Genomic DNA, 20,785 nt, shown 5'->3' on the forward strand with positions numbered 1-20,785 from the left:
TTTACCATCCCCTCAGTAAACCTGTGACGGATATCATTTTAGAGGCAAGGAAGCCTAGTACTAGAACATCTTATCCTGAAAAATGGAAAAGATTCTCTTCCTGGAACCAATCTCAAGGGATGAGCACAGCAGGGCCCAATTTACCTCAGATTTTACAATACTTAACTGAGATGCTTCACAAAGGCCTGTCTTTTTCCTCCATTAAAATCCACGGCTCAGCCATTTCAGCTCATTATAACACAGAACCTACCCTCTTCTCCCAGCCACTGCTCAAGCAGTTCCTCAGAGGGGCCAAAAATTTGAGACCACCCAGGAGACCTCCAAACCCTGCCTGGGACCTTAATTTTGTTTTTGAGAAACTCACTGTACCTCCTTTCGAGCCAGCTGCTACTGTGGACGTAAAATTTCTTTCTTGGAAAACAGCTTTCCCTTTAGCAATCACTTCAGCTAGAAGGGCATCTGAATTACAGGCCCTTACGGCAGTGGAGCCTTTCATCATCTCATGTGGACAGGGTGTCCCTCAGAACCAATCCATCCTTCATGCCCAAGGTGGCATCCAGTGCGGCTCTTAATCCGTCCATTCATTTGCCAACCTTTTTTCCCAATCCGCAGAACAAAGGGGAACGGATATTGCATTCCTTAGATGTGCACAGACAACTTAGATTCTACTTGGGACAGGACTAAACCTCAAAGGAAATCTGAACTGCTGGTGGCATTTGCTGCAGGGGCAGAGGGGAAGGCTATTTCAAAGCAAACTATTTCTAAATGGATAGGCCATTGCATTCATTTCTGCTATAAGCACCATGGAAAACCTATCCCCCAGGGGGATCAGACCTAACTCCACCAGGGCTGCATCTACCTCTACAGTCTCAGAGGCGTCCCTACCAGGGACATACTAGAAGCCGCTACCTGGAGTTCTGTACATACTTTCACCAAGCATTGTCATTTGCCAATTTTCTCTAAATCCAGAGCTGGCTTTGCCACTGCAGTCTTGCTGGGCCTAATGCTATTTAAATTCCACCTCCAAACATAGCTTTGGGAATCTACCCAAATGTAATGACTGCAATAGTACAGTTGTGTACACTTACCATAAATGTAGATGTGTTCGAGTGTATTCACTGATGCAGTCCTGGTTACCCTCCCTCCAGCTCCCTAACTTCTTTTGGTTATACCTCTACTTTCCTTTACTATGCTCAAAAGCTTTTTGGTGTATTTGCTTTTTTGTTGGAGGTATAGCATTGTACTTTTATATTTAATTGCTTCCCATTAGGGGGGCACATGACATCTGGGGCAAGAAAAACTGATGTAAAGGCGTCTGCTACATGTTTTATAACCCTGATGACCTGACATCATGGAAGAAGGGACAGCAACCGACACAGGGCCGACTGAGGGCTACCTGCAAGCAGATAACCCAAATGTAATGACTGCAACAGTGAATACACTCAAACATCTGCATTTATGGTAAGTGTACACAACTGTACTTTCTGACATTTGCCTGGCCGATGTGAGTGGGCCCAGAAAAAGTTTTCCAAGATTGGTTCAAAAGGGGGTTGAGTCAGGGCTTGTAGAAGTAGGTTTAAATCTCACGGTGGAGTATAGTGCTTAATGGGGGAGGGGGTTGATCTAAAAATGTGCCTTTAAGAAAAGCTTTACGTAATCTAGATGAAGTCTACTAGGACTGGTTATGCCCTATATAATAACTGGAAATTGCTACAATTTGAATCTTTATGGTAAAATAACTAGCACCACTGTTAAATATGGAAGCAAGAAAATCTAAAAACAGCTGGAATGGGTGCTGATAAATGGTCTAGTTTCTCTAGACAGCCCAATGGGAGAAACTTTTCCATTTACTCTTATACCCCTCTCTCGTAAAATTCTTCTGAGGGGATATGAGGTTGTGTTTGACTGGAGATGAAAACCTGGACTGTCTAGCCATCACAGGAAGTGGATAAACCACAAGGTCAATTCGAGGGTCCAAATGTTATTCTTGATGAGTGAGAGAAAATCCTGGTTAGGATCAAACACCCAAGGAAGGTGCATGAGATGAGGCCACAGAAAAGGGAATCATACGTATCGCGGTCAGAATGGAGCAATGAGCATTACTTTCCACTTCCAGTAAGACATTTTCTGTAGAAATTTGGGAATCACAAGAGGAGGAAGAAAAGCATACAGGAGTCCAGGGGGGCAAACTGTGGCTAGAGATTCCCTCGGACTCCACCTCTGGAGGGATTAGGATGAAATACCTGCAGCAGTTGGAGTTGAGAGGGGAAGCAAAGAGATTTGAACATGGCTTGCTCTACTGATGGAAAACCGTTTCTGTCACCGCAGGGATGAGAGAACTTGTGAGGGAGTAAAATGGACCTGCTGAATTTATCTGCTACCAAGCTGGACTTACCTGGGATATGCATTGCCAAAAGAAAACGGCCGAAGAGATTGCCCACTGCCAAACACTCAATGTCTCTTGACAGAGGATAGGATCCAGTCTGCTTCCACAGTTGCTGATGTACCAGACAACTGACAAGATCAGTCTGAATGGCAATCATCCCCAGTGGAAGAGTATTTTGGAATGCCTACAACGCTAATAGGACTGCTCTCAATTCCAGGACACTGATGTGAAGATTGGCCTCCACCTGGGCCTTCCCAAATAATGCCCCCCCCCCCCCCAGTTGAGAGGGGTCTACTTCATAACACTGAAATTTCATAACGTTGAATTTCATAACACTGAGACCAAAACATCTAAATCCCAAAACATTGAAAATTCAGAACATTGAAAGTGTGCTTCATAACACTGAAAACTAAAATGCATATGTAAATAACATCCTCTCCACCTATACCACCACCTGACAAAAACACACTCTACTACGTTTCTGCACAGGGGTAAGTCCCACTGCCCCCCACACCCCCATAAATTAAATATACCAACTCCAAGATCGCACTAAAGTGGAAAAAAGTTAATTTCCTAACCTCACAGTATTACAATCACCATAAATTTACTTTTTTCCAATGTAGTGAGATCTTGGAGTTGGTATATTTAATTTACTTGGGGTATGGGGGGCTTACCCCCCTGCAGAAAAGTACAGTTGTGTACCCTTACCATAAATGTAGATGTTCGAGTGTATTCACTGTTGCAGTCATTACATTTGGGTAATCTGCTGGCAGGTTGCCCTCAGTCGGTCTGAATAACAAAGTCTTGAGTCCTGTGTCGGTTGCAGTCTCCTCTTCCATGACGTCAGGTTGTCAGGGGTATAAAATATGCAGCCAACGCCATTTTAATCAGTTTTTCTTGCCCCAGATGTCAGGTGCCCTCCAAATGAGGAGCACAAATGTATATATAAACTGTAAATATATATTAATGCACCTTAAAAACATAAAATTTACCTTCAACTAAAAGCAAATACACCACAAAGGCTTTTGAGTATAATGAAGGAAAGAAAAGGTATAGAAAGGGGGCTGGCGGGTGGGTAACCTGGACTGCAACAGTGAAATAACTTGAACATCTACATTTATGGTAAGTGTACACAACTGAACTATGTTCTTCGTGTTTCACTGTTGCAGTCATTACATTTGGGTAGAATCCCAAAGCTATGGATGGGAGGATGGAACTAAACAGCATTAGGAGCAGCTATAAGGCCCTGCAGGACTGCAGTGGCAAAGCCTGCCCTGGATTTAGAGAAGAGAGGTAAATGATAATGCTTTGTGAAGATATGAACTGAGCTCCAAGTAGCAGCTTCTAGAATGTCTCTGGTAGGCACCCCTCTGAGAAAAGCTGCTGAAGTAGAGGCAGCCCTGGTGGAATGGGAACTGATCCCCTTGGGCACAGGTTTACCATGGTGCAAGTAGCAGAAATGAATGCAATGGCTTATCCATTTAGAAATAGTCTGCTTTAATATAGCCTTCCTCTGTGATCCTGCAGCAAACCTACCAGTAGTTGCTCAGACTTTCTTAGAGATTCTGTCCTGTAAGTAGAATCTTAGTTGTCTGTGTACATCCAGTGAATGCAGAGTCCACTCCCCCTTGTTCTGCGTATTTGGGAAAAAAGTTGGCAGGTGAATGGTCTGGTTAAGAGCCACACTGGATACCACCTTAGGCATAAAAGTAGGATTTGGTCCTTAGGGCCACCCTGTCGGGGTAAAAAATAATGAAAGGCTCCACTGCCATGAGAGCCTGTAGTTCTGAAACCCTTCTAGCTGAAGTGACTGACAAAAGAAAAGCGGTCTTCCAAGAAATAAATTTTATATCCGCAGTAGCTGCTGGTTCAAAAGGAGGCAGGGTGAGTTTTTCCAGCACAAAATTGAGGTCCCATGCAGTTGGCGCTCTCCTGGGAGGCCTTAAATTTTTGGCCCCTCTGAGATACTGTACTAGCAGTGGATGAGAAAAGAGGGGAGGCTCTGTGTTGTAATGAGCCGACATGGCAGTGGCATGGATTTTTATTGAAGAGAAAGATAGACCCTTGTCAAGCATGTTAGTTAAGTATTGTAAAATCTGAGGAATATTGGGTTTTGCTGCGTCTATTCCTTGTGCTTGGTTCCAAGCACAAAATCTCTTCCATTTATCAGCATAAGATTTTCTAGTACTAGGCCTTCTGGCTTCCAAAATGACATCCATCACAGGTTTACTGAGAGATGTGGTTTGAATAATTAGTTGATTAGCCATGCTGCATAATTCAGAGTTTGGAGCAGAGTGTGCAGAATTTGATAGTTCTGCAGAGACAATAGATGAGGTGTTTGAGGCAAGTACCACGGAGGAAGGTGTGACATTCTTTAGAAGTGGGTACCAGTGTTGGCGAGGCCAGTCCGGAGCAATTAGAATCATTTTTTGTTTTTTTCCTGTCTGACTTTTAATAAGATCATGGAGAGTAAAGGCAGAGGGGGAAAGTTATAGACTGACAGCTTTTTCCAGCTGAAGGATACAGCATCCACTTTCCATGCTTTTGTGTGATGAGTTCTTGGGCAGAATTTGTCCAACTGGAAGTTTTGGGGAGAGGCAAATAGATCTATGTCTGGGCTTCCCCATTTCTGTGTTAACAGGCTGAAGATTTGTGGATCCAGTTTCCATTCATGCAGGTCCATAAGATTTCTGCTTAGGTCATCTGCCAGAGTATTTTGCTTTCCTGGCAGGAATTGAACTTGAAGATGTATTTGGTAAGTCAAGGCTGTGTTCCACAAAGCCATGGCTAGTCTGCAAAGGGGGTAGGAATGGGTACCCCACTTCTTGTTTATGTACTACATAACTGTGGTGGTGTCCGTCTTTATCAATAGATGTCCTGGATGAAGTAAGTCCTTGAAGGCTGTCAGAGCATTCTGAACAGCTAGCATTTCTTTCTGGTTGACATGTAGATGCATTTGGTTTGGGCTCCATCTGCCCTGAATGCATCTCCCTAACAGGTGGGCCCCCCAAGCACAGTCTGATGCATCTGCAGTTAGGGTTTAGGTGACAGGGGGTAGAGTGAATGACAGTCCCTTGTTTTGGTGACATGTCTCTGCCCACCAAAGAAACTCCTGTTGTAGGCAGGGAATGAGGGGAATCACTGTTTCTAGGCTGTGACAATGTTGACTCTATAAGCTTTTTAGGTACCACTGAAGTTTCCTCATATGCAGTCTCGCATATGGAAATAGTAAAATGCAGGATGCCATGAACCCCAAAGCCTGCAGAATTTGTCTTGCAGATAACTGTTTTTTGTTGCCATTTGCTTGAAGTATGTTGTCAATTTCATTTGTTTGTCTAGCGTGAGGTAAGCCATCTGGGCAGTTGTATTCAAGCTTGCACCCAGGAATGTAATTATTTGAGAGGGTACCAGTTGTGATTTCTTTTCGTTTGTGGTGTACCCTAGGCATGCTAGAAGCCTTTTTACAAACGCCAGATGCTGAAGTGTGTCCTTGTCCTCTGCTTGAATGAGACAATCGTCCAAATAAGGATAAATTTGAATGTTTCTTTGTCTGCAGAATGCAATTACTGGTGCCAGGCACTTTGTAAAGACCCTGGGTGCAGTAGATAAGCCAAAGGGCAGTGCATAGAATTGGTAATGCAAAAAACCTGCTTTGAAGCGGAGGTATCTTCTGCAAGATTCCCTTATTGGGATATGCAGGTATGCCTCTTAAGTCTAGAGTTACCAACCAGGCATTCTTGCCTAACATAGGCAGTAGCTGTTGTAAAGTCAGCATTTTGAATTTTGGAATGTCCAGGAACATGTTCAGAATTGATAAGTCCAGTACTGGACGCCAAGATTTGTCTTTTCTGGGTACCAGGAAAAGTCTGGAATAAAATCCTTGTCCTTTTCTGGTACCGGTTGAATAGCCCCCATATCCATGAGGGACATGACTTGTTTCTGGGCCTCTGGCCATCCGTTTGGAATTGGGAAAGTATGAAAATTAAATCTGTACCCCTGGGATACTATGTTTAATACCCACTCGTCCTGGGTAGAGCATGAAGTGCTTGTTTTCCCCCCAAGGGGGCTGCCAAAAGATAAGTGCTTGGAGATGGTACAGGAAAGTCACTGAGACTGCTTACTGTAGGGTTGTGCTTTACCACCTCCAGATTTGGAGGTGGAGGCACCCAATTGCTTTGACCTGCAAGATCCCTGTGACTGATATCTGGATCCTATTGAGTGCCTGGGTTTGCCCTATGTGGCTCTGTTGGACACAGGAAAGGACCATTTCTTAGTAGGCCAGTGCCTACTGAACCTGGGTGGCTTCACTTGCAAAAAATAATTTACAGTTTGCATAGATTTAACTTTATCTTCCATTTTCTTTAAAACCTCTTCTGCCCTTTTACCAAACAGACTATCATGCTGTAAAGGGGCATCCAACAATTTAGCTTTAACATGATCAGGCAGATTTTTCTCATTGAGCCAGACATGCCTTCTCATCACAGACCCAGTTACGGCGGCCCTGCAAGAGGCCTCCAAGGAATCAAAACCACATTGCAAAGTATGCTTTCCAACCTGTTCTGCTGAATGCAATAAATCCTGTAACTCTATTTTCCACACAATCAGAAAGCAACATTATTTTCTGTTTCAGTAAGCCCATAACATGCAGTTGATATTTAAGCATATGAAACTGGCAGTTTAAAGCCCTGATCGCCAGGGTTGCAGACGTATAAACCTTCTTACCCCATCTATCCAGCACCCTGGAATCTCTATCAGAAGGGGTAGGATTTTTGGCTGAAGAAGCCTCAACACCCTTGGGACCCTGAGAAATAGTCTCAGGATCAGCAGCAGGATTTTTGAAAAGAAAATTGTGGGAGTCAGGAGCCCTGTAATATCTGTCTGGCTTACTAGGAGCCGGAGGCAGGGAATCAGGGGCCATGCTCGATTCCGAGAACACATCAACAACAATGTGTAATACAGGACGTATTGCCAAAGGCCTATGCTGAGGAGGAAGCAGAAGGAAATCCCTAAGCCTCTTTTTTGATTCAGAAAAGTCCTGACTCTCCCAGTGAAAATGTTCCCTTAAAGTATGCAAAGTCTCTCCAAAAGAGTAATCCTCAGGAGGAGATGCAGATGGGATGGATTCCTCTGCATCGGAATCCTCATAAGGTGGAACAGAAAATTCCTGAACAGAAAAGAAATCGGAAGAAATGGAAACCTGATCTGAAGATTCATAATCAGTGCCTTGCCTAGGCCTCTTAGCAGGGGGGGCTGGGAACCCCTGATCAAGGTAATTAAATTCTCAGCCATTTTGATAATTTATTTTTTAGGCATAGAGACCTGAACACGTGGCTCATGCGTTAGTTTTTTAGACACAGAAGTCGTTTTTGACCTTGTTTTTGTTGATGGCGTCGGTTTAATATAAAAATTTTGAGGCCTGAAAACACCCTCAGAAGCCGGGTGCCTGCTCAGCGGCTCTGGACCCATCCAAGGGAGAGAGATCTGTGGGGTCAATACTTTGCAAACCTCGCGGCATACCGGACTCCGAATGGGTCTCGGTAGAGGCCTGTGACTCAAAAGTAGCGGGCATCAGGGGCTGTGAAAGCACCTCGCTGAGTACCAGCGAACTGGTGACTGGCTTAGGAGAAGCTTTGTTGTCAGTTTTGGACCTCGACGGTCTCTCTTTTTCCTTGCGTTTTTTGTGAACTCCGATAGCCGGATTGCTAACCAACGACATTTCAGGGTAGTTAAATCTTGAACCAAAATATTTAAGCAAAAATATACCGACGCTTATTGTGTTGGTTAAATTTAGCACAAAACCGACAGCAAGGCAAGTTGTGATCAGGGCCTAGGCAAGGAATACAGTACAAATGAAAATCCTTATGAGGTATTTACTTCCCACAAGTAATGCAATTATTAACTTTTACTGACATCGGTAAGGAGCAAGAAAAAGTTTCCCCAACGGGGTACTTAGCTTTAGTTTGAAGTCTTTGGTTCTGAAACTCGAAAACGAAAATTTCAGGAGTTGGCCGACCGGCACTTGCGAACTGCTTCTGCTTCGGGCACCGCGCGGCAAGAAAGACGGATTAAAATGGCGTCGGCTGCATGTTTTATACCCCTGATGTCATGGAAGAGGAGACAGCAACCAACGCAGGACCCAAAACTTTGTTATTCAGGCTGACTGAGGGCAACCTGCCAGCAGATTACCCAAATGTAATGACTGCAACAGTGAAACATGAAGAAGATCGTAGTAGAAAGTGTATTTATTAGTTAGGTGGTGTAGTAGGTGAAGGTTATATTATTTACTTGTGCAATGTAGTTTTCAATGTTATGAAGCACACTTTCAATGTTCTGAGTTTTCAGTGTTTTGAATTTTCGATGTTATGGTTTCAATGTTATGAAATTCAACATTATGAAATTTCAATGTTATGAAGTAGATGTGTTAATAGGCATAGCCACTGTGGCTGTGAGTGGTAGAAAGATAAAAAGGGCATCCCTGAGAAACTTCTCTTGCTGTGACCCACCAAGTAATGTGTTTTTTGCAAATCCTTTTAATGCATATTGGAGCAGAGAGAGGAGGTGGTGTCTTAAAGACCATTGTACTAGAAGTATACACTGTATTACACTCATGTAATATCTTGCTAGGGCTATTAGAGTTACGGAAGCGGACAGATCCCAGGAGTTGTAAAACCAACCTTGCAGGCAGGGAATGAAGACCAAGGATCTAACTTGAGTGAGGTAGGCTTGTGTTTTGGGTCACTGTGTTCATATGACCACCAACGAACTCCAGGACTTGAGTGGGGGAAGAGTTTAAACTTGGTGTAGTTCACTGTGATGCCCACTTGAAGTTATACCTGAGCAAGGAGTCCCTGGTCTGAACCAGTAGAGGCTTGGTGGAAGCAGAGAACCAGTCTCTGAGGTATGGAAATACCCGGAATCCCAGCAGTCTCAGGTGAACTGCCATGCACTTTGGGAACACTCTGGGGGCTGTGGTGAGACCAAAAGGAAGGGCTCCGAATTCGTAAAGAAGGCTCCAAGCTAGAAGTGAAGAACCTTCCTGGATCACCTCTCTATTTTGATGACAGTAAGCATCCTGGAGATGCCGAGCACATCCAGTTGCCCTTGTGCAAAAGAGGCAGAATGGACTGAATACTGACCATTAGGAACTTGCAGCATTGGACATATTGTTTTAAGTTGCCAATATCCAAGATGGGTTTGAGGTCCCCTTTTTACTTTTGGCACCAGAAAGAACCTTGACTCTTTTGGCCAGCAGTTTTTATATTTCTACGGCTACTGCTTTCCTCTGAGTGGAATGTCAAGAAAGTTTGCAGATCAATTGGGGGGCTAAAGGGAAAAGGGTATATTACAACCTCTGGAAATAATCCTCTGCGCCCAAGTGTCTTTGATTATGGCTGTCCAGTTTTGTGGATGCAGGGATAAGCACCAGTTGACTGACTGCAGAGCACAGCAATTTGGCAACCCTTTAGGAGCACTGATAGGGTTTCTCAGAAAAGGAATCTCAGACTCTGATCTGTGAAATCCAGATCCTAACAGGCTTGGCAAGAGACAAGATCCACCATCTCATCTGCCAGGGGGGACTATGCAGGATGAGGCAGAGCCAGCACTGAAAGCCTCAAGAAGCACAGCCCCCTCTTGGGAAGGAGGGTCAGAAGACCAACCATCTCTGTCTCAAAAGTTCAAATATTTCACCAAGGGAGATATCCTCAAAGGGTGATCTGGGGGACCACTCCCCTTCATTGAAGTCAATGTCTTCTGTCACGGATTCCCGTGAGGAATCTAAGCACTTCTGAGGAAGTTCCCCAGTAGGATGCTCCAGGGAGGGTCAGAAATTTGAGCAAAGTCCTGAATGAGGACAGTTTTGAGGCTTGTAAGGACCAGCTGCCCTGATGTGAAAGGATGTAGAGGCTCAGAGGGCAGGGCAGATAGTTGTGGAAAGGGGGAAATAAGAGGGACAAGTATGTCTTAACCGCAATGGCAGAGATGGCTCTCTCTTCTACCTCAAATGCAGAAGACATTGGAGAAGCAAAGGCCATCCTGGCAGAAGCCAAAGACAACTGCCCAGGATGCATCACTCTTTCTTCAGGCAGAAGTCTGAGCAGAGCTGTCCAATGCCTATGCTCCGAGAGGGAGCGACAGCTATATGGCATTGGAGTCAAAGCCACCCCCCCCCCCTCCAGATCTGGTGCCAACACTTTTGCTCACAGATCTCTCCTGGATTAGTGATGTTGACAGAGCTGATGAAAGCCAAGCCTTTGGATCCAAAGACGACACACTTGGTACTCTTGGGTCAGATGGATCCAAACCCGAAGGCTGGATGGGAGTAAAAGTCAACAACTATATAGGGGCCGATGGCAGGCAGAGACTGTAGAACTCTTAACTGAATCTGGGCCCAGAAAACCTTTATCATCTGGTCCATATCTGCTTCAATTAAGCTCCTAGACAATAGGAAAGACAATGAGGTAGAGGGTAGCCTGGAAATCCTTCTCAGGTCTCCTGAAGTAATGGTAAATGGATCTACAAAGGAATTTGCTCCAAAGTGAAGGCAGAGGAGCAGTGAGCCAGCGATTTAAACTTCAATTTTGTCATATCCAAACAGCCAGACAGATACATTGGTTTAACAATCTTCTCAGGTAGAGGTAGAGCCAAACCAAAACCGAATGGGGAGAAAGATTAGGGGATAATTTCCTAGCTTCTTTACCCTTGACTGATGAATAGCCCTTAGCCTTCTCAGAAGGCTTCTTGGAAGGAGGGGGGGGGGCTCCAGGACAAGATGAAGTAGTAGAGGGTAACAAACCTTTGAGGAATAACTTAAGGTGTTCAACCAAAGCAAGATGGTTGAACCTAGCACGGATTTCGCACTCAACATCCAAATGGGCAGAGCCCAAACAAAATACACACTGCTAGGAGACATCAGAATTAGGAATCTTGTGCCCACAGGAGGTACATTTTTTAAAAACAGTTGGCTTATCTGACATGGTTGAAATCTACAGAAGAAAAACGAAAGTGAAGGAAAAAATAGCACAGCCTAACTACCAACAATGGCAAAACAGAAGTTCCTATAAAAAGGCAGCAGTAGGAAAAACGTTATACGAGGTCTACATGAGAGGAATACCACAAACAAAGTTAAATGGGCTTTCTTTTTTTTTCTTTTTGTTTTTGTTAGCGATAGTAGAAGGGGAGGAAAACCAAGAATAAAAGTAATTATAGATTATAAATGATGGCACTTATCCTATCCACTCTGAAATGACCAAGCTACAAAAGATCATGTCCTTTTGCTGAAGCAGCAAACAAGATCTGAAGTCATTCAGGCTAGAAAGGAGGATTACTGGGTATGGGGAGGAGATTGAGCTACAGAGCAAAGTCTTTTGAAGTGGCTGAGATGAGATCAGAGACCCCATCAGTTGAAGAATGGACAAGAAAGGCATCAGATTTTGCAGTCTATTTCTGGATGGACTACTACTATTCTAAAGACTGTACTGAATAAAGTGACAGCTTCAATAAAGCTTCAAGTACAAAGTACATGCACAAAAGTACCCTGATTTTTTTTTAACAAAATGAGCTAGTTTCAGTAAAAATGAAAGGATAAAGTCTAAAAACAGTACTAGTTAGAAATACTTGATAAACTGATGAAAAATTCCCATCAGAAATGTTTAACATACAAAATGGCACCAAAATTACAATTTGAACAAACAAAAATACATTTAAAATGCTGTAATCCTACTCAATCAACTCAAATAACCATAACCCCGAAGAAAAAAATGCAATATCAGCAAGTTTTCCTGCCAAAACTTCCAAATGAAGCTTAGTCAGTAGGCCTTACTGTGCTAGTCAAAGTAAAAACAGAAGTATACATAAAAAGAAGTCAAGTCTTACCATAACGTTCCATCTGTATTGTTGATCCTTGTTCAGTCATTACATATGGGTATCGGTTCCGAACTCGGTACCAAGCCGGCCATCTTCTAAGCTTGCATCAGCTACAAACTCTCGAGCTAAAACTCTTACCCAGAATTCCCCTCTCACTCCTACCTCGATTGAGTTTGCAAGTCAAAAGAAGGTAGAGGCTACCTCTGGTCAAACGACCTAACAGAACCGGCTGGTGAGATCCACAGTCACAGGAGGGAGGGTCGTAATGACTGAATGAGGATCAACAACACAGATGGAACGTTATGGTAAGACAACTTCTTTATCTGATATTGTTGATCCTCGTTCATTCCTTATGTATGGGACAGAGTACCAGCTACCTTTATTCCTGGGAGGCTCTCATGGAAGGACATTCCTGAGCACCATAGAACCAAAAGATGCTCTTCCCCTGGATGCAAAATCTAATTTGTAATGATTGACGAAGGTATGATGGGTAGCCCAAGTTGTAGCTGCACAAATGTCATGTAAAGATGCTCTGGCATGGAAGGGAGCAGAAGTTGCCACGGACCTTGTAGAATGAGCCTTTATGGTAGTAGGTAATGGAATAGTACGTTGTCTATAAATGAAGGTGTCACAGTCTTTCAGCCATTTAGCCAGCGTGACCTTAGCAACAGCACATCCTAATCTAGGTCCAAAATAATAACTGGTCTGACTTACGAGGGGCCTTAATCCTGTTCAAGTAGAAGTGAATTTGCCTGTGAATATCTAGGGTATGTAGGGAATACTCTCCTTTGTTTGAATAGTTGGGGAAGAAAACTGGCAATTCAATGGTTTGATTAATGGACATTTCAGAGATCACTTTTGGCAGAAAGGAAGGATTAGTTCTCAATGACACTCTCTCTATGAAAAATCAAATATGGACTCTTGATGCATAAGGCTTGAAGCTCAGAAATACATCTGGCAGAAGTAATAGCGACCAAAAACAAGGTTTTCCATGACAAGTATTTGAGGGTGCAAGAAGAAGCTGATTCGAAAGGTGGCATTGTCAAAGCTTGTAGAACTAATGACAGGTCCCATGGTTGAGTAAGTTCTCTAAAAGGAGGTTTTAGATGATTCACACCTTTTATGAAAGTCTTGCATAATTTGTGTGACATAAGACAGGAGTCTTGGACACCATCATGGAAATTAGATACTGCAGCCAAATGAACTCTAACGATAGAGGCAGATAGACCGGATTGAAAAAGAGTGGCTAGATAACTCCAGTACTATCGACACTGGTGCTGAAAAAGGATCTACCTGCTTTTCTTTCAACCAAAAAGTAAATCTTTTACACTTGCTTAGATAAGTAATTCTGGTGGAAGACTTATGAGATGCAATAAGAATGTCACGTACTGGCAAGGAAAGATCATTCTGCCTGGCAATCAAGGGAATTGAAGGAGCCAAGCTGTGAGCTTCAGGCTGTCCAAGTTAGGGTGAATCAGATTCTGTGGATGGGACATCAACCCCGGGGTTGGATGGAGAATCCACGGTTGATCTAGCAGGTGAGGCCAAAGGAAGGGGAACCAAATCTGACGAGGCCAATATGGCGCTATGAGGATCACTTTGCTCTTCAACCGGCAGGCTTTCTTCAGAAACTGGGGAATGCGGGGAAGAGGTGGAAATGCATAAAGTAGACCCAAGGGCCAATCGTGGACTAGAGCGTCCCTGGGTGACTGTCCCGGAGGGAGAATCAGGGTGAAATAGTTGCTGCATTTGTAGTTGGTCGGGGATGCAAAGAGGTCACAGCAAGGATGACCCCTGCTGCTATCACGGGATTCAGGGACCACTCGTGAGGTTGTAAAATATACCTGCTGAGTCTGTCTGCTATCACGCTGGAAGTCACGGGAATGTAAGCTGCTAGAAGAAAACTTGTTGGTAGCCATTGCCATATCCTCATGGCCTCTTGACAAGAGTGGGTAAGATTGGGTTCCGCCCTGTTTGCTGATGTACCAGACCACCGCCATATTGTCTGACTGTATCGCAGTAGTCCCAGATGGCAGCAGGGGATGGAATGCTTACAATGCCAGAAGCACCGCCCTCAGCTCTAGAACATTTATATGCAGATGGGCCTCCATTTCGGACCAAGTACCTTGGACTGTCTGTCCCTAACATAGCCCCCCCCCCCAAATCAGCGAGGCATCCGTAGTCACTGTAGCCTTGGGTTGTTGGGGGAGAAGGGGCGAGACCATTGTGATGGGTTGTGGGTCATCCACCAATTTAAATCCTGTTTGCATCTGTGAGTTACCCGAATTTTGGCTGAAAGAGGGTACTGAAAGGGATATCACTGGGTGAGCAGTAGCCATTGTAGAAGCCTTATGTGAAACCTGGCCAGGGGGACAATGATGATGGAGGCTACCATGGAACCAAACAACTGTAGAACAGAGTGAGCTGTGGATTTTTCCCTTGAAAGGATTGGGATCAGTTGTTGCTTTGTCCTTAGAATTCTGTGCTCTGGAATGGATGTGCTGCAATCCTTTGCATTCAAGATGACCCATATGAATTCTGTGGACTGAGATGGAGTGAGATTGGATTTTTGCCAGTTTCTGGTTATGCCTAGCCTTTCTGCAGAAAGGAGAGAGTATGCCAGGGCTTCCTCCAATAGATGTCTGGTGGGGGCGGAGATGAGCCAGTCGTCTAGGTGTGGAAACAGCTGGAATCCTTGTAGTTGCAAATGAGCTGTGACGACTGCCATGCACTTTGCAAACACTCAGGGGGCTGTAGAGAGTCCGAAGGGCAGTACTCTGAACTGGTAGTTACTGGCTCCTGCACGGAAGCGAAGGAATCTTCTTGATGGAAAGTCCACTTTTATGTGGTAGTACGCATCTTTAAGATCTATCGAGCACATCCAATCATATTTTTCCAAAAGCTGAAGGATAGACTGTATTGTGACCATCCAGAATTTTTGTACTCTTACAAACTTGTTCAATACACTGAGATCCAAAACTGGTCTCCAGTCCCCAGTTTTCTTCGGCACCAAATAGTCTTGAGTAGAATCCGGATCCTATCTAGTCTGGAGGGACTATTTGGATGACTCTCTTTCTTAGCAGCTTTGATATCTCTAATGCTGCTTCTTCCCTTTGACTGGGTGGAATGTCGGGTAAGTTTGTTGGGGGAGCGGGACAAAGATCGAAGGGAATATTATAACCTCTGGTTATTATTCTTTGTGCCAAAGAATCGGTGGTGATGGTTAGCCAGGCAGAGGGGTACAAAGAGAAACGACCCCCAACCACTTCCAGAGGAAAGCAGTTGGGTCGCTCTTCAGAAGCGCTGGTAGGATTGGCCAGAGAAAGAGCCCGAAAAGGGCGTCTTCCCTGTGAGTTTCCCCCCTTTGCCTCTAGGGGAGAACTCGGCCTGTGTGCCACAGGAAGGACCCTGAGACTTTTTGTACCATATCTTCCCACTCTTCTGGTTTCTGGAGAAAGCCCGTTGAGGGGAAGAATAACAGACACCCATGGCAGAAAGGGTCTTAGCATCCTGTTCACATCTGGCCAGTGTGCTTTTAACCTTGGGTCCAAACAATGAAGAGGCTTCGATGGGAGCATTGAGAAAGGAAGCCTTGAAAGGTTCCGCGAAATTACACAAGCGCATCCAGGCGTGTCGTCTCAGAACAATGCCTGAACTCGCCGCTCTAGCTGCTCCTTCTGATGTGTGAGATATCAGGTGCATGGAGAAGTGGAGGAGTTAGATATCAATTCAATGGTGGCTAGCTGAGAGGCCACTTTGTCACGGACCTCATCAGACAAGGCACCAGCCAAAGTTCCAGAGAGCTCAGAAATTAAATCTCATTGAAGCCTGGTAAAGTGTGCCATATAGTTCAGGGAACTGATTGCAAAGGTCGCTGATGCAAAAGTACACTTCCCTATTCTCTCCAGAGCCTGGGACTCCGTTGGGTGGATGGACAGTCTGGCTTTCTTCTTCTGTCAGTTCCTTTTCAGTTGCGGCTGCCACCACCAAAGCATCTACAGGAAGACCTTTGGACCAATGGTGGTCAGAAGCAGGAAGGGACAAAATTTTATCTGGCCTCCGGGGAATGGCCTCAACCATGTCAGGAGCCTTCCACGCATGCTGCATGACGGAACCAGACCAGATTGTTGGCAGTTGGAGTGGTAGGGGGCCGGGCACGAAAGGCCTGCAGGAAAACAGACTCTTCAGAGGTCGGGTTCAAGGGTTGCCAGTCACCTCTCTGTTTAAGAATTTCAAGAATATCATTAAAAGATACCTCAGAGGGTGAAAGTACAGTTTTGTACCTACCATAAATGTAGATGTCCGAACTGGATAGCATCTGCAGTCATAACAAGTGGGTTGTCCTGTCGTCAGGCAGCCCTGCAGTCGGCCGGATTCCAAAGTCCGGGTCCGGCTGGTGTCGCACTCCACCCGGCGTCATCTCTGTTGGTCTTGGGTATAAAGCATCAGCCGGCCATTTTCCTCAGTGTTTCTTGCCCCAGATGCCAGTAGCCCTCTTGCAGGCTAAAATTTGGATAGATGCCAATGTTTCCAAATAGATAGAGGTAAACACAACAATAAGCATATATGTACATATATACAAACAAATACACCATAAAGACCCCCAACAGCTAGCTATTAGGAGGGTAAACACCCTAGGAGTACCACAGAGGGAAGGAGGAGGGTAATCCTGACTGCAGATGCTATCCAGTTCGGACATCTACATTTATGGTAGGTACAAAACTGTACTATGTCCTTCATGGATGCATCTGCAGTCATATCATGTCGGTAGAATACCATAGCCAACTAGGGAGGAGGATAAAAGTAGATTATGGTGTGTTTAGGATCCCTTGCAGTACAGCAGTGGCAAACCCTGCTCGGGATCTGGAATATAGAGGCAAATTATAATGCTTGGCAAATGTATGCACGGAGGTCCAAGTAGCCTCAATAATGTCTTTGGTTGCCACTCCTCGTAAGAAGGCTGTGGTAGTGGCTGTTGCCCTTGTAGAATGAGGTCTTATGTTCTGTGGAATTGGTTTTCCATGGAAGGAGTAACAGTATCGTATGCAATTTCCTATCCATTTGGAGATTGTCTGTTTGGAAATAGCTTTTCCTTCCCTTCCTGTTGCATAGGCTACAAAAAGTTGGTCAGTCTTTCTGCTATTTTTGTTCTGTCCAAGTAGTAGCGTAGCTGTCTATGTACATCCAAGGTATGCAGTATTCTTTCCCTCTGTTTTGTGGGTTGGGAAAGAAGGTAGGTAGGTGGATTGCCTGGTTTAAAGACACTCTGGATACCACCTTGGGCATAAATGTAGGATTAGTCCTCATGGACACTCTATCTTGGTGGAAGATTAGGAAGGGTTGCACTGCCATTAAGGCCTGTAGTTCTGAAACCCTCCTTGCTGAAGTAATTGCCAGTAGGAAAGCAGTTTTCCATGACAGGTGTTGTAGGTCTGCTGTTGCTGCTGGTTCAAAGGGTGATAGTGTCAACTTTTCTAGCACAAAGTTTAAATCCCAAGCTGGTAATGGTGGTTTCCTTGGAGGTTTTACATTCTTGATTCCTCTGAGGAACTGCCTGAGCAAAGGGTGAAAAACAGGTGGATCAAAGCTGTATTCTGCTGAAATAGCTGATGCATGTATCTTGATGGAGGAGTAGGACAGGCCTGAATGAAGAAGTTGGCCAGATACTCCAGAATGTTAGGCATATCTATGTTTGACATCTTTTCCTCTTTCCGTACTCCAAATGACAAACCTTTTCCATTTTCCAGCATAGTTCCTTCTTGTTGAAGGTCTGCGTGCTTCAAGAATAATGTCTTTAACTCTTTGGGAAAGTTCTGGATTAGCTGCTGCTATGTGATGTTCCATGCAGTCAGTTGCAGCGTTTTTAGGTTTGGATGCATGATGCTGTAGTTGTTCTGAGTTAACATCAAAGGCATCAGGGTATTGGCCACATATTGTTCGAGACATGCTCTTCAGTAGTGGGTACCAGTGTTGTCTTGGCCAGTTTGAGCTATCAGGATTATCCTTGGGCGTTCTTCCTTGACTTTTAGTAGTACCTTGTGTATCAAAGGAAGAGGTGGGAATGCATATGCTGTTAGGCCTTTCCAGTTGAAGGAGAGTGAGTCCACTTTCCATGCTAGTGGGTGGAATGTCCTTGTGCAGAATTTTTGAGCTGGTGATTGAGAGGTGATGCGAATAGGTCTATCTGTGGCATTCCCCATTTCTTGAGATGGTCTTGAAGATGTCCGGTGCAGCTTCCATTCGTGGGCATCCAGTGGTTCTGCTTAATATGTCTGCTAGAGTATTGTCTTTTCCTGGTACAAATATTGACTGTAACTGAATGTTGTAGCTGAGTGCCAGGGTCCACAGCTCCAAGGTTATTCTGCATAGGGGGTATGAATGAGTGCCTCCCTGTTTGTTGATGTACCACATGACTGTGGTGTTGTCTGTCCTTATCATCAACTGGCCCTCTTTGAGAAATGGTTTGAACTTTTGGATTGCCAGTTTTACTGCCAGCATTTCTTTTAGATTGATGTGCAGGTGAAGTTGATCCTGTGTCCACAATCCTTGCACGCATTTGTCCAGCATGTGGGCCCACCATCCTAGGTCTGAAGCGTCTGTTGTGATGGTCTGGCTTGGTTGACATCTGCGAAAGGGTAGGCCTGGGTTTGACTGGCATGCCTGAGCCCACCATAGGAACTCCTGTTTTAAGCATGGAATTAGTGGGATTTCTGTTTCTAGACTGTGTCTGTGTTGGGACCATAAATTCTTTAGGTACCACTGTAGTTTCCTCATATGTAGTCTGGCAAATGGGACCAAGATTATGCATGATGCCATGAAGCCCAAGGCCTGCAGAACTTTTCTTGGTTAACTTGTTCAGTTTTGTTAGTGCCAAGAAGTAAAGAGGAAGTTCTTTTGTTTTTCTGTAGTCAGGAATGCCATTTGTTGTACTGTGTCCAATTCCGCTCAAGAAGAATGTCCTTGTTTGGGATGGTATCAGCCTTGACTTTTGTAAATTGACTGTGTATCCCAGTCCTTGTAGCAAGTAAATGACCCTTTGTAAATCTGTTGTCAGCTTGCTTTTGTTGTCCCCTTGTAGCAGGCAGTCGTCCAGGTATGGGTAAATTTGAATTCCTGTAGTCTGCAATGGGCGATTACTGATGCCAGGCATTTTGTGAATACTCTGGGCAGTAGATAAGCCAAAGGGCAATGCTGAGAATTGATAGTGCTCTGATCCTGCAAGAAATCTGAGGTATCTTCTGCAGATTGGTCGAATGGGGACGTGCAGGTATGCCTCCTTGAGATCTAGAGTTACCAGCCAAGACTCCTTGCCCAGCATGGGAAGAAGTTGCTGTAGGGTCAGCATTTTGAATTTTGGGACAATGATGTATGTATTTAAGGTGGACAGGTCGAGAATTGGTCTCCAACTTTTTTCCTTTCTTGGAACTAGGAATAGTTTGGAGTAGAACCCCTTTCCTTGTTCTGCTGTTGGCACTCTTTCCACAGCTCTCATGTTTGCTAACTCCATTATCTGGCGTAGAGCCTCTGTTTTTGATTTGGAGGTAGATTTGGCATTCCTCTTTTGACTGGTAAAGTGTGGAAGTGAAACCGGTAACCTTGATCTATGGTTTGTAAAATCCACTTGTCTTTTGTTTTGTAGTGCCAGTTCTTTGAAAATAAGGTTAACTTTCCGCCTAGAGGAGCTGCTATTTGTTCCCTGGTAGGCGGATTTAGGATTAAGTCACTGTGGTTGTGCTGATGTAGTGGCAGTGGCTGTGTCTGTGCCTCTGTTGTTACCTTGCCACTGTCGTCCTCTGTAGGCACCTCCTCTGGATTGGTTTCTGCCTCTGGAGCGTCTATTCCTGCCCCTTTGAAATTTTGTGGAGTCAGGAAAGGACCAATTTTGGCAGGCCAGTTCCTGCTAAACCTTGGGGTTGAACCTGTAAGAAATCTTTAACAGTTTGAACAGATTTTGCCTTTTCTTCCATTTTCTTCATAACCTGCTGGGCAGGTGTACCAAACAAACTTGTCTTGTCCATAGGAGCATCTAGCAACTTAGCTTTAACATGATCCGGTAAAGCTTGTTCCTTTAGCCATGCATGCCTTCTTATCACTGTGCCTGTCATGGCTGATCTAAATGAAGCCTCCAGTGCATCATAGCCACATTTTAAGGAATGGTTGCTAACCTGTTGTATGTTATTTACCATCTCTAATACATATTTCTTATCAAGAGATTCATCAGTGGTTAGTTTTTTAGTTAACTGATCAAGCATAAACTCTTGATATTGTATCATGTGAAACTGACAGTTTAAAGCTCTAGCTGAGAGAGTAGCTGAAGTGTAGACCTTTTTCCCCGATCTGTCTAGTGACCTTGCTTCCCTTTTAGAAGGAATAGGGTTTTAGCTGTGGTCGCGGCTACTGCCTTGGGACCCTGGGATATAGTTTCTGGGTCTGCAAGTGGGGCCTTGTAAAGGTGGTGATGAGTATCTGGCACCCTGTAAAATCTGTCTGGTTTGGCAGGGGCTGGGGTAAAGAATCTGGAGCAGCAAACAACAT

Source organism: Protopterus annectens, chromosome 10.part0, assembly GCF_019279795.1.
Source record: "Protopterus annectens isolate FY-2018-M chromosome 10.part0, PAN1.0, whole genome shotgun sequence".
NCBI lineage: Eukaryota > Metazoa > Chordata > Ceratodontiformes > Protopteridae > Protopterus > Protopterus annectens.